The 14,972-nt window shown below is 46.0% G+C and overlaps 1 protein-coding gene and 1 long non-coding RNA gene across 3 annotated transcripts in view; one reads left to right on the forward strand and one right to left on the reverse strand.

The window, feature by feature from the left end:
- The window catches only part of ALKBH8 (alkB homolog 8, tRNA methyltransferase), a 53,862-nt gene extending 46,212 nt beyond the window's left edge, over positions 1–7,650 (reverse strand). Inside the window, exon 1 of one of the 2 annotated variants that reach the window (XM_075546546.1) lies at positions 7,529–7,650. The gene's annotated coding sequence lies outside the window, so the exon portion shown is untranslated. The remainder of the gene's footprint in view (positions 1–7,528) is intronic. The other variant, XM_075546545.1, reaches the window with a different exon arrangement.
- A 95-nt stretch (positions 7,651–7,745) lies between these two features.
- LOC142445052 (uncharacterized) lies at positions 7,746–14,632 on the forward strand. The gene is made up of 3 exons (XR_012783974.1): positions 7,746–8,005; positions 9,372–9,434; positions 11,769–14,632. It is a non-coding gene; the product is annotated as an uncharacterized LOC142445052 (long non-coding RNA).
- The last annotated feature ends 340 nt before the right edge of the window (positions 14,633–14,972 follow it).

A 14,972-nucleotide genomic window follows, 5' to 3' on the forward strand; every position in this document is an offset into this window, starting at 1 on the left:
GGGACCTGCCCACCATGATGGTGCTGCTGCTACGTGAAGCAGAGTGTGGGAGCCCTCCGAGAGGCGGGTGGATGGGCAAAGTAGCCAAGCAACGTTACAGACTAGACAGTGCTGGGGATTATGAGGGTGATGCAGGGCCAGGCAATAAGCTTCTTCTGTTGTACATAAGATCATCCTGAATCAGAGCTGATTCAGTGGCAACTAACGACCACCACTTGTACACACTGTATGCCTCGTATAGAGCAGGCACTGAATAAATGCTTATTCAATAAACTCAATCAAAACCAGCGGCTGAACCACTGCATCAACAAGAAAAAGGACAAGAACCTTCTGATCACACCAACTGACACAGAAAAGGTATTTGATAACACCCAACGCCCATTCCTAATAAAGCCACTCAAGAAGATAGGGTTAGAATGGGAAAGCCTCAATAAATAAAAGCCATATATGAAAAACCAATAGCCAATATTACACTCAATGGAGAATAGCTGAAAACATTTCCACTGAATAAAGAAAGCCAACAAGAATGTCCCTTATCCCCACTTCTAATCAACATTGTGCTGGAAGTCCTAGCCAGTACCATACGACGATGAGTGGCAAGATATCAAGGGTTTTTGATTAGGTAAAGAAGAGGTACAATGTTTGCTATTTGCAGACAATATGATTTTATATATTGAGAATCCTAAGGTGTCCACGTTAGGAATGCTGGAAACAAAAGAGGAGTTTAGTTGTGTAGCACAATACAAGATAAAGAAGCAAATTTAATTGGATTCCTATATACCAGTGATGGGAGTACAGAAAAAGATATCAAGGAATCAATAACAGCAATGTGAAAATTTAAAGTACCTAAGAATAAAACTAACACCCCCACCCCACCCCCACCCCCAAAAAGAGAAACCCTTTATGAGGAAAACTACAGAGCATCACTACAAGAGACCAAAAGGGATCGACACAAATGGAAATATTCCATGTTCGTGGATCAGAAAACTCAATATTGTGAAAATGTCCATACTACCTGAGATAGTTTATTGTGCCAGCCTGGCCGATAAACACAAGTGGCATTAATTGAAGGGCGGAGAGATAAATGGCTCGGTGAGCCTCTCCTTTCTTGTCTCTCGCTCTTTGATCATCGGACCAGTGTGCGGCTGCCTTGCTTGTTCTGTGCCTCCATTTACAGGCTACACTACCTGTGAACTGTGTCGCTGTAAGTTGAGGTCCCTTGAAGCCCACACGATTGGAATTTACATCTCTTGAGCTGGGGACTGACAGTTGGTGACCTGGCTGACAGCTGGTAACCTGCCTTGCTGTTTGTTGCCTGTGCTGGGATAGCCTAGCTCTCTCTACAGAGGACTACCCGATGGCCCTCAAGACTTGAAGGACTGCCAGTGTCTCACAACTCTCTCAGGGGAGTGAGTTGCACTGAGCCATTTGTACAACTTTATAGTTAAACTGTTCATTTCTTGTATTATATATCTATCTGTATGTAATTTAACAGTTTATTTCTTGTGTTATAAATCTATCTTCATATATATATATATATATATAATTATCAACAATCTGGTTTTACCTCTCTAGAGAACCCTGTCTGGCTAACATACTACCTAAAGCAATCTACAAATTCAGTGCAATCCCAATCCAAATTCCAGCGTCATTCTGCAAAGAAATGAAAAAAAAAAAAGATTACCAACTTCACCTGGAGAGGGAAGAAGCCCAGGACAGGCAGAGAACTCCTCAACAGGAAGAGCAACCCTGACCTACTTCGACTACCTGACCTCAGAACCTACCATCCAGCCACAGTTGTCGAAACAACCTGGAACTGGTATAATGATAGGTTCTTGGACCAATAGATCAGGACAGAAAGCCCAGAAATAAAAACATCCGCAGACAGACAACTGACTTTTTTTCAGTAACACTTGGTTTTAATTGTCGCATTATTTTAAATTTAGGAAACTGAAAACACATCAAAATTGAACCTCAGCTAATTTTTTTTCTCGTCTGACATTCTATTTTGCAACTGTCTGATATATTTTTTTTGATCATTTTACTGGGGGCTCGCACAATTCTTATCACAATCCATACATCCATTGTGTCAAGCACATTTGTTGCCATCATCATTCTCAAAACATTTGCTTTCTACTTGAGCCCTTAATATCAGGTCCTCATTTCCCCCCTCCCTCCCTGCTCCCCCCTCCCCCATGAACTCTTGATAATTTATAAATTATTATTTTGTCATCTTACACTGTCCGATGTCTCTCTTCACCCACTTTTCTGTTGTTCACCCCCCAGGGAGGTTATATGTAGATCCTTGTAATCAGTTCCCCCTTTTCACCCCACCTTCCTTCCACCCTGCAGGTATTACCACTCTCACCACTGGTCCTGAAGGGTCATCTGTCCTGGATTCCCTGTGTTTCCAGTTCCTAGCTGTACCAATGTACATCCTCCGGTCTAGATTTGTAAGGTAGAACTGGGATCATGATAGTGGGGGTGTGGGGTGGGGAAACATTTAAGAACTAGAGGAAAGTTGCATGTTTCATCATTGCTACCCTGCACTCTGACTGGCTCGTCTCCTCCCTGCTACCCTTGAGTAAGGGGGTGTCCAGTTGCCTACAGATGGGCTTTAGGTCTACACTCACCCTCATTTACAATATGATTTATTGTTTTTTGATGCCTGATACCTGATCCCTTGACACCTCATGGTCACACAGGCTGGTGTGCTTCTTCCCTGTGGGCTTTGTTGCTTCTGAGCTAGATGGCTGCTTGTTTATCTTCAAGCCTTTAAGACCCCAAACACTGTATCTTTTGATATCCAGGCACCATCAGCTTTCTTCACATTTGCTTATGCACACATTTGTCGTCAGCGATCATGTTGGGAAGGTGTGTGTCATGGAATGCCAATTTAATAGAACAAAGTATTCTTGCATTGAGTAAGTACCTGAGTGGAGGCCCAATGTCCATCTGCTGCCTTAATACTAAACCTATAAATATATGCACGTAGATCTATTTCCCCACCATGCTATATAAATATATTTACATATGTACATGCCTGTATTTAGACCTCTATAAATACCCTTAGTCTCCTAGTTCTTTCCTCTACTTCCTTTTACTTTCCTCTTGTCCCACTATCATACTCAGTCTTCATTTAGGTTTCAGTAATTTCTCTCGATTACATTGCCCTTGCTGAATCCTTACTAGGTCTCTTACACCCTCCTTGCCACTAATTTTGGATCACTTGTTGCTCCCTTGTCTCTGGGTTGGTCAACACCACCTCCTTACCCCTGGAACCATCAATCCTGTTGTTTTCTCCTCCAGGCTGTTCATCTAGCCTATCTTACCTAGATAGATCTGCAGAGATAATAATATGTACCAAAAACAAGGCATAGCAGACAACGCAACAAAAGAGAACACAACAATGACAACAAAAAAGAAAACCAATGACCCATAAAAGAATAAATTAATATTTTTAAAGAAAAAAATTTTAATTGAAAAAAGAAAAACCTGTAAATAGATCAAGGTCTGATTTTTGACCTCTAGCCGTATCCTCTAGCCAAGTCCAATGGGGTGTCCTGCTCTGGCCCCAGAGTCTATCCTTTGTACTCCTTCAGGAGCTCCCTGCTCTGCTCCCCACCCCACCCCCGCCCCGTTGCTCTGCCACATGCCTTTAGTGGTTAGCCTTGGTGTTGCAGTGACCAGTCAGTCCTGGCCAATCCTGACACTGAGTCTCCAGTGTTGTCCCCCATAGGGCCCTGGATTAGCGAGGGACATTAGTGTCTCATACTGGGATCAGGCACATGGTCCACTCTGTGCATTGGCTGTTCAGAGCAGGGACATCGTCCTCCAGCCCTAGTGGGCCAGGATGTGCTCCACTCTCTCTTTCTCCCCATTGGTTTGCTCCCATGTGCTCTGATCAGACATGCCCCTCTCCCCTAGCTGCAGCTTCAGTGCCATCCTCTAAAGTAAATTCTTCTGGGGAGAGGGGCAGACAATTGATTATGACAAAGGCCACAAAAACATGAAATGGGAAGCAGAAGCCCTCTTCAATAAATGGTGTTGGAAAAGCTAGACATCCACACGCAGAAGAATGAAACAAGACCCATATCTCACTCCATGCACAAACACAAACTCAAGGTAGATCAAGGACCTTCATGTAAAACCCACAGCTCTCAGGATCATCAATGAGAAAAGTGGGACAAGGCTAGGAGCCCTAGTGCAGGGAATACATCTATCAGAAACAAAAAAGTAAACACACTCCTTGGAAGATAAAATAGATGAATGGGCTCTATTAAAAATAAAACACGTGGGTAAGAGTATAAAAGAGTGAAAACAACCTAACAGACAAAGTACTAATCACTAAGATCTACAGAATTTTACAAACTTAAAAGAAGAAAAAACTACAAGCCCTCTGAGAAGGTGGGCAAAATATCTGAACAAGGATTCACAAAGGAGGACAGTAGAATGGTTATTAAACACATGGTCATTAGCCATGCAGGAAATGCAAGTCATTAGCCATCCAGGTCATTAGCCATGCAGGAAATGCAAGTCAACCCAACAATGAGATAAGCAATTAACACCCATTACTATAGCCCAATTTAAAAAAATGAGAGCAACTTTTGGAGAGGGTGTGGTGAGATAGGAACTCTTATCCACTGCTGGTGGACTTGTAAATACATACAGCCACTGTGGAAGGCGATGTGGTGATACCTAATGGCAACTGAACTTACCATATGTGTCCAACTTTACCATAACTGGGTATTTACCCAAAAGAAATAAGAAACAGATCACAATCAGACGTTTGCTCCCCCATGTTCATCACAGCACAGTTCACAATAGCAAGAAGCTGGAAACGGCCTCAAGTCCCATCAAGAGAAGAGTAGATATAACAACTCTGTTACACACACACAGTGAAATACTACGCATCCCTAAAAAACACGCTGAAACCATGAACACCTCAACTCACGGAGGGATCTGGAAGACATTATGCTGAAGTTAGTCAAGCACAAAAGGGCAAATACTACATGAGTCCACCACAGTGGGAACTAACAAGAAAGCGGGTACAAGCTCAAGTTTGCAGGCCATCCAGTCTTCGGCTAGGGATCAGACAACCTGGTAAAGAGTTGTACCAGAGGCATTGAACCACACATCATCCGCCCTAGGTAAGTAAAGTGTAGGTCACTTGGCCGGAGGGCATCTCAGGGCAGCTGGGCTGCAATGTTTGGGGGAGGGGAAGGAATACTGTCTGCTGAGTAGTTGCCCTGTGGATCTTGGGTGAGGTACCCTGGAGAGGGAGAGGGTCCTGACAGAGGGATGAATGAGGCTTACTGATGGGACAAACAGCACAGGAGAGGGGAGAGGGAAGGGTCAACTTTGGGGGAACATAGGTGCATGCTTTTTAAGGGGAGGGGAGGGCAGGCTGACCTCCAGGTGGGGGGAGGAGAGCCTGAGGATGCTCTTGGGAACATTAGGTGGGGAGGGTCTTTAGTGGAGGGCATCAAGTGGACAGAATTGACCTAGGGCACCTGGGGTATCCTGGGAACATGGGCCAGATGCTGTAGAATGCTGGGCACTGAATCCTGTATCATTGGGGTGCACATCATGTTCCAGCGACCGCACCGGGGAGGTGCCATATGGGAACTCCACTAGGTGAACTGGACTCTACCCAGACACACTTGCAACCTGAGGACTTAAGCCGGAAAACACAGGGTGTCTGAAGAAGCAAAAAACAGCTGTCCCAAGAGCAGCATACCGTTGGTTGGTGGACAAACAAGGTCTTGCTACATCCATGCCCTGCATGCTGTATTAAGATACGTATTGTTCCAGCAATCCTGTGACGACCATTCTGTTATATTTTGCTTGTGCTTGTTTATATTAGGGTGTGTCTCAGAGGGGAGTCACCATTTGGGCTCACCGTCAGGGAGCTATGCTATTTGGTTTTGGGTAAATGAAGCCCAGGGATGTCAAGCCTAAAGGGAATGACAATATAACAAGGTTTGTGGGGAAAGGGGATGTGGAGGGGTGGGTGGAGATAAGAGGGAGATGATATCAAGAAGTCCAGAAGGAAAAGTATGTTTGACATCATTGAACTACGGAATATGACATGTTAACCCCCAGGTTATAACAAATTTTTTAAAAAAAGCATAGTTCCAGGATTGGGTTTTGGACTCCCACTAAATCCTAGCTCCAACTTAAGAACATCATGGTCCTGCTCCATAATGACCTTCATGAACGAATCCCTGAAGATAAGGGTGATACAGCAAAATGTGAAGAAAGTAGATGGTGTCCGGCTATCAATCAGCATAAAATGTCTGGTCTTAAGGACTTATATTCAAACAGAGCAGCCATCTAAGCAAGGATCAACTAAGTCCACACGGAAGATGCACATCAGCTTGTGTGATCCAAAGATGACAATCACAAAATTCAAATAGGGTGAAAAGTATCAGAGCTAGAATTATGAACATCCAATTTGTGGAGGACGGTGGGAGGCCCAAACCCACCTGAAGAGTATCTGGTCAGACTGAGCCACCGCCAGATCCGCTCCAGCTACCGGCAAGAGTGTCGAACAGCCTTACGATCAGGCAGAGACCAATGTAATCATGATTATGCTGGATTGAACCCGATACTTGGCCAGTTGACCATCCTATAGACTTACGCTGATTTAGTTCTAGGTGCAACTATCTCTTCTTACCTGTTCCATAGCAGAAGTGTCTTCCCTGGCGTTTGCAATGTTGATGGGGTTGTTTGACTTCTTAGGCATTATTTATATTTTTGTCTTACTATTCTGATTTCACCCTTACCACCTTGGTGCGATTTGGGTTTTTATTGGTTTCCCAACTGTGAAGCAGAGGAGGAGTGGATATAGTATAATAATAACAGATACAAGGGGTTATCGAGAATGCAGGGGTGGGGGTAGAGAGGGAAAGGGGGTTTCTGGAGTAAATAACAAAGGTGGTAAGGGGAATGAAGCGCTAGGATGGATTGTGATTGCACAATTCATTTTAAAGGCGATTTAACCACGGGGGCGAGGGGTGGGGAGGAGATGCTCTAAAACTGACGTGGTAATGATTGTGCAATCCTTGATATTTAATTGTATGATATATGAATTGTGTGTCAATAGGACTGTTGGGAAAAAAACAAGCAAACAGAGTCTGCTGCTAGTGGGGCACGAGCACACAAAGGCTCAAGTGTGTGAGCGTTGCCAGCCACCAGGGACCTTGCTGCAACCGATCTCAGCAGATCAGAAAACCTCAGAAGCATTTATCAATACCCCAGGTTGTCCCCAGACCCCAAACTGCAAAAGGCTGACACAGCCATCGCGTGAGCACCTGATGAGATTCAAATCCGTGCACCTAAAACATACGAGAACCGCCAAATGCAAGGAAGACACCCACCCGCCCACACCCGCATCAGAAAGCAAGCCTGCCGGGCCTCTGTCCCTCCCCGGCTCTCAGCCTCCCGCGCGCCAAGCTGACCGGAAAAGGCGGATGCGGGGAAGCGCCCGCTCGTAACCCGTCGCGCCAGTCAGCAAGACACAAACCTTTCCCTGGCTCACGCCGGGTCCTCGCCAGCCCTTCCACCGGGGCGGATGCTCTCCGTCACCTCCGCAATCCCAGAAAGCCGGGACCCCACTGGTCTAGTGCCTTACCTGGGCGCAGCCATATTGGAGAGAGCTGCACTACATTTCCCAGAAGCCAGCGGGCGACGAGCAGCGCTCCCACAATCCCCTTCGCCGCCCCGAGCCCGTTTAACCGCTTCAGCGGCTACGAGCGTTTGGCCTGTTCATCTTTTCCGTTGGGATTTCTGCTGTCTTCTAGGAGGGGGCAGCAATGGTGGGGAATCCAGCGTCTTTTTATCCGTGGATTCCCAAAGCAGGCACACTGAAACACGTTTTTGCTTTCCCTCTGCGCTGGCCCGCAGTAATTGGGTCCCACCACACTGGGGACCTGTAACCATTGCGGATCCGAAGGTTGGAAAGATGCGGTGGCAGGGCAAGGGGGAAGAGGAGCATGTCCTAGTGAGTATCACAGAGCACTAAGATGTGTGGAGGAATTGACTTTCGATCACGTACGACTGAAGTGTCATCTGGAAGATTACAGAAGTACAGTGGTTACAGCCAGTTTCAGGGAGAAGCTGGGAAGAGAGACCACAAACCGACTCCTCACCAGGGTATGGCAGTTGTAAAGTGAAAAAGTCACACGATATTAAATACTGACGCAACGACAGAGGAAAAGGTCATAGATTTAGTGAGAGCTTGAAAATTAAAACCAAAAGAGGATGATTGGATTCTGCCTGCATTGGATTGTGAGCGTGGTGAGTGCAAGGAAGGAGGATTGAGAGTGGGGCACCATTCCTAAAACGTGAACACAATACCCTACACAACCTCCACTCAACACCCACTCCCAGCCAACACACACACAGTGGATTTTTCCATTAAAGTTTAAGTGCAGTTGGCTAGGGAAAGTGGCACGAACAAGAGAATGTCCTTGAGAGGAGCAATGATTTGTTTGGAGACCAGGTTGTTGTCTAGGACAAACAAACACTGCCTTATCCTGCACCAGCCTCACAATGGTTACGATTGAACCCATCATTGCAGTCACTGTATCAACCCATCTTGCTGAGCCCCGACTTTACCAAGCATAATCCCCTTTTTGAGGGACTGATCTCTTCTGATAACATGTCCAAAATACATGAGATGAAGTCTCATCGTCCTTGCTTCTAAGAATTCTGGCTGCACCTCCTCCCAGACAGAGCGGTTTATTCTTGTGGCAGTCCAGAGTAGACAAATGTGTTAGGGATACCATATTCTCACCACAATTCAAATGCATCAGTTCCTCTTCGGCCTTCCTTATTCACTGGCCAGCATTCCCATGCAAAGTGAGGCCACTGGATATACCATGGCTGGGTCAGGCTCACCCTGCTCCTTCGAGAGATCTTTTCTCTCCAGTACTCTAGAAAAGTCTTTTGCAGCATATTTGCCCAGTGCAACATGCCATTTGATTCCTTGACAATTGCTTCCATGAAATTTTAGACCGCTTCATTTTTTTCCTGTTCATCATGATGGTTTTTATTCATCCAGTTGTGAGAATGTTTGCTTTTATTCGCATCGAGGTGTAATTTATACAGAAGGCTGTAGTCTTTGATCTTTATCAGTAATTACTTCAAGTCCTTTTTGCGTTCAGCAAGCAAATTTGTGTCATCTGCATATCACAGGTGGTTAATGAGTCCTAGTCCCATTTTGATGCTGTGCCTCCGTTCATCTAGTCTAGCTAGCCTCTAGGATTATAAATATGGTGAAACCTTAATGCATATCTTGTCGAGTTTTAAACCATACAATGTGTCCTTTTTTGTTCTAACAAATGCCTCTTTGTCTCTGTATATAGGTTCCATATGTATTCAGTGGTATAATTCAATTCAGTGTTCTGGAATTCTCCTTCTTTGCAACGGTATTTATCATTTATTATTATCTACCCTGTGAAATGCCTCTCATAGCCAATAAAACACAGAGAAGCCTCTTTCTGGTACTCTGTGCTTTTAGCCAAGATCCATCTGGCATCAGCAGTGATATCCCTTGTTTCACGTCCTCTTCTGAATCCAGCTTAGCTCCCTGATGATGTAGTGCTGTAACCATTTTTTAACTTATCTTCAGCAAAATTTTACTTGCAAGTGTTATTACTGATTTTGTTGGATAGTTTCTTCCTTCTGTTGGGTCAACGTTCTTTAGAGTGCGGACCAACATGGATCTCCTCCTGTCATTTGGTCAGGTGGTTGGGTTCCAAATTCCTTGGCATAGACTAGTGAGTGCTTCCAGGATTGCATCAATGGAGAACAGGATAGAAGGAGGAAACGCCAGTTAGGAGGCCATGGAGACAGCTATTGCTATAGCTTGTGAAAGAGCCATGATGCCCAAACTGGAGAGCAAAAGGGAAGAGGAGAGAGCAAATTAGAGGTGAAATCAACAGGCATAGCAAAGTGCTGAAAACCATAACGAGTCTTCCATTGTTTCACTTTCCCACGAGTTATCAAGCAGTCAAGTCCTATTCATGGTTATGCATGTATGTGTAAGACTGCGCCCCACAGAGCTTCAATGGATGAGTTTTCTAAAGTAGATCTATAAGCCTTTCGTCTAAGGTGCCTCTCAGTAGGCTTGAACCTCCAACCTTTATCACTAACAGCTGAGCACTTGAACCTTCTGTTAAAAGCAGGACATTCCAATAGAATCGCTGTGCTGATGGAAATGTCTTATGCTGCAGGCTTTCCAATACAGTGGCCACCTGTGCCTTTTGAGCATATGAAAGGTGGGTAGTGCAACTGAGGAACTGAATTTTGATTTTCAATTTTACTCAACTTTCATTTAAATCCAAACACCACATGTGACTAGTGACTCCCTAATTGGACATCGTCAAATATCACCCAGCATTTTCTATTCACCAGGTTCCATGACGTCAACCCTGTAAACACAACAAGGAGCCCTATTGGCACAATGGTTAAAGTGCTCAGCTGCTAACTGAAAGGTCAGAGGTTCCAATCCATATGCAGAAGAAACTAAGGCTATGAATCTGAGAATACAGAGATTATCCTGGACTGTCCAGAGGCCTAATCTTAGCACACAAGTTCTTAAAAGTGAAGAATTTACTCTGGAGCAAGAAAAGTAAGGTAGAAGGGAAAGTCAGAATGATTCTGCCTGTGGGAGGATTTAACGAGTCTTTGCTGGCTCTGCGATGTAAGAGTTCAAGGGCAAGGAGTGGAGGAAAGCCGCTTTTGAGCTAGGGGCAACTCCCCAATGAAGGCTGGTAAGGAAATGGGGATCTCAGTCCTACATGCACAAGGAATAGATTCAGTCTCACAAGCACAAGGAACTAGATTGGACTAACAACCTGGATAAGCTAGTTAGCAGATGCATTCCAAGGCATCCTGATAAGACCCCAGCCTAAGTCATGCCTAGCTCTGCAGTGAGTTACAGAACTCTCAGATGTGAGGAAGGGGACTGAAGGAGCAGGAATAGTTGAGGTGAGAGATGATGAGATGGTCTAACAGTGTGGAAAAGGTAGACATTTGGGTCATCTTTAATCACCACCTCACAGGGACCAGGCATGTGCTGATCTTTCTAATAGAAAGTATTCATGTACTACCCAAGACCAATTACATCCTGAGGGATACCATCCCCTCCATGATCCTGCTGACCACGCAATCTAAGAGACCTGGTGAGAGGTGCTTGAGTGAAGAAAGACCCAAATGTCAGAAGACCCCTGGACCTGGACCCCGCACACGCTAGGGGTGAATTGGTTGCCGCTGTTCATTTTTGTCAAGTAGATTTGCACTCATCATGACTCCATGGAAACAGAGGGGAGTGCTCATGGGATTTTCACCTTCCGGAAGTAGATCTACAGGCCTGTCTTCTAAACTGTCTCTGGGTGGGTAAGAGTAGCCCAGGACTCCACACAGACAGAGTAAGAGTACCTTATGGACCTATCCCTTTAGGAGCAGAGCTGGTCCAATTGGGTAGAGGCCAGGCTTGGCTCACCACTTGCCATCCCAGAGCTCTAACTGGGTCTTCATGCAGTTGAAGACTTTTAGAGCAGCCAACATTGATTGTTGCCTCCTATTTGCCAGGCCTGGGATTGGACTGTTCATCTCTGGTATCCCAAGCTTCTAGCCAAGGGACCTGTGATGTGCTCCTGCGCATGCCTTAGGAGATCTCTAGCCAGCCAACCCCTATTCCTGGCACAACAGTCACCTTCCAGACACCCATCTTTTGTTTTTGTTTTGTTGTTTTAAAGGAAATGACCTTCCATTGGGAATCATTTGGAGATCTACTGTCCCATGCATCAGATCCTGGCCGGTGCAAACCTTCGTCCTTCCAGGAGCAGGTTGGAAGCCTGGTACTTGCTGTGACTACTACCTGGGTCATTGCAGGATTTCTGATTTTCTTAAGGAGTCATCAGTATAAGGAGAGGATTTCCTTTCAAAGATGGAATGGGATGGACTCTTGCTAAACAATGTTTCTCTCTTTTGGGTGATGGTCATTGCCATCTTGGCTGATGGAAGTGAAAAGGTGCAACAAAGTGTTCCTACCTCTGCCCTGCGGGTGTGAACAGACAGATGAAAGGTTTCTTCCCGATGTATCCGCTCTCAGGACCCCTCCAGGTCGGTGGGAGGAGCAAACCTTTGGACACCAGTGCCTCCCTGGACTGGCCTTGTAATGTGGCACTTCTTTTGCCCTTTGTGAGAAAGCTTTACTTGCCTTTTATCTCCAGGTTATGTCCGCAGATGACTGGACCAGGTCAGTTAGGGCCTGAGCTGTGAGAATCAGGCTCTGTGCTCAGCTCCTGGATGCTACCAAAATGGCCTCCCTGCAGAGCTCACTGGTGCACCTGGGAGACACCTGCAGCTATTGGGAGGGAGCAAGGGAATACCTCAGCATCACCTCACAATGAACCTGGCTCATTCCTTTATAGGGAGTATTAAGGACATGATGTTGAAATTAGAGCTCTCCTCCATTGCTGGTGGGAATAGAAAATGGTACAGCCTCCATGGAAAACAGTTTGGCTCCTCAGAATTTAAACTAGAATTTCTGTATGACCCAGCAATTGCAAAAGAATAGAAGGTGATTCACCAAAGACTAGAAGACAGGTACTATGATAAATATGTGTGGATGAATCTTCACAGCAACACCTTAATCAAAAGTGGAGAAACAACCCAAATGCCTGTTAACAGATACAATGACAGAGAAGATGTGATACATTAATAGAGGAATGCAATCAGTCATTAAAAGGAATGAATCACTGATGCATACAACCCCTTTAAAAACCTCGAAAATCTTAACCCAGATGAAATAACTGCACATAAAATGCAACACATTACAGAGTTGCATTGAAAAGAGAAACCCACAGTAGCTAACTCTATAGACAGAAAACTGGTGGGTAGCTGTCAGAGGCCATGCCAGGGCTCAAGGGGGAGTCAAGGGTTTCTGCACAAAACCAAACCCACCACCATCAAGTCCATTCCAGCTAGAGTACCCGATGGATCAGGGTAGAAGTGCCTTTGTGGGTTTCTGAGGCTGTGACTCTTTACAGGAGTAGCACGCCTTGTCTTTCTCCTGCAGGGTTTCTATTGGAGGTCATGAAATTTCTGGAACCAGCTAGTGTCATGATAGTGTCACAACAAAAACCGTACTGTGAGTGGATAGAAAGTTATCGAACTTCACATGAAAATGATTAAAATCAAACATTTTGTATAAGCACTAAGCTAAACATAAAGAACCACGTATTCTTTGAAAAGAAAGAAATCTAAAACAAAAAAACCCCAAGGAGAGACTCTCCTAGGGGAAGGGTAGGAAGGCTTTGAGGTTAAACCTCCCAAGGCTTTTAGCTCATGCCGGGTAAGGAAATAGCCCTTACAAGAGAGCTGCCTGTCAAATAAGCTCTGATGTTGGAGCAAAAGATGGCCTGTCCTCATGAGATGCTACCAGGTCTGGTTTTAGAGATGGTCCAGGTTGTGGGTCTGATACTGCAATCAGCTCTACTGGTGGTTCTGCGGCTGGATTTGAGGAAGGAGCTGGGGCTGGTCCAGGAGTCAGCTTCATCTCAGGAGATGGTATTAAGGCTGGTTTTACAATTAGCTGTTATTTTGTGGAACTGGTGTTGGAATTGAAGATGATTCTGAAATTCCTCCCTCTGCCCCCCCCCCCCCCAGCTAATAAGAGAAGTCCAAGCTCATGACTTCTCTACAGAGAAGTTTTCCCAGACTGCAGTCCACCAGATGACGGGTCTGAGGTGATTCTGTGCTCTGAACCAACGTTGTCAGCCTCTGGAGATTCCTCCCTGTGTGGTCCAGCTCAAACCCTCCTTCCACTGCAGTCTCCTCACCCCGAGTCTGCTTCCATGCTCCACGTTGGAGCCAGGCAGGTAAAGCTGCAATTAGGACAACAGCATCGTAAGGCAAACGGAATCTGGAGGCTGATAAAAGTCCTTTGCCTGCTGATCCAGCCACGAATCCACAACGAAGGAGATGCACCGGGGGGTGGGGAGGTGTGAGAAGCACCCTGTTCTCTTGTACTCCTACAAGGGCATGGTCCTCTTTGCCACCCTGATTCTGACTCTGCACTGAGCAGAGATCGATCAAGTAACTCCAATCCTCAGGAAACCGGATGTACTTACCTGTTTGGCTCCCTGGTCCCCTCCTACTTGGAAAACAACCTCCCCAAGGCTCGGAAAGGGCTGTGTCTGCTGCATGTACCCTGCACAGCATTAGTGCATAGTAGATGCTCCCTGGCTGGCTGATGGCTGAGGGCACACTTGGAGTCTGTCCCCGTCCAAGTTCCCCGTGGCCCCTCAACCAGAGCTGGTGTGCCAGTGGGCCCATTATTCTCTGTGTGCATATGCTGGTCTCTCTTTCTCGTGGACACTGTTCCCCCAAAGGGGGGGGTGCACAGCCTTCCCAACCCAGTATACAACTCAGCCCCCACATCTGAGCTTAGGTAGATCTGGAAGGTTCACACCTCCTTTCGGGCCCTGGATCAAGGTGGGAGGCAAGTATCACTGGGATGGGTGTATGGTGGAAGGAGTTCTCTTAGGGGTGGCCACGGAGTTCCCACCCCTCCCCCGCTCCTTATGACACCCCTAGCAGCTCTAGCCACACCACTCTGTAACTGCTCCCCTCCTGTAAGAGGAAGCTCCCACTATTCCGTTCTCTAGGGGGACCTGTAAGATATGTGGAGCTGTATTCCTCCCTGCTGCAATTTATCCGCTCCCCACTGCATCCTTCTGTAGAGATGGGAGTCCTGCTCACCTCTTCACTTGACTCTGGTGTCTGTCGTCCCCATCAAAATAGCAAAGGAAGCATCCATCTCTAAAGGAGACGTGGCAGCATCACTGTGCAAGCTATTGGCTTACAATGTCCACTGTCCCTGACTCCCCCAGGAGGGGCGATGTGTTTGTCTGCTCTGCATATTGCCTGATGCTATGTGTCTAGGAACGTCTTGT

This window comes from Tenrec ecaudatus, chromosome 4, assembly GCF_050624435.1.
Source record: "Tenrec ecaudatus isolate mTenEca1 chromosome 4, mTenEca1.hap1, whole genome shotgun sequence".
NCBI lineage: Eukaryota > Metazoa > Chordata > Mammalia > Afrosoricida > Tenrecidae > Tenrec > Tenrec ecaudatus.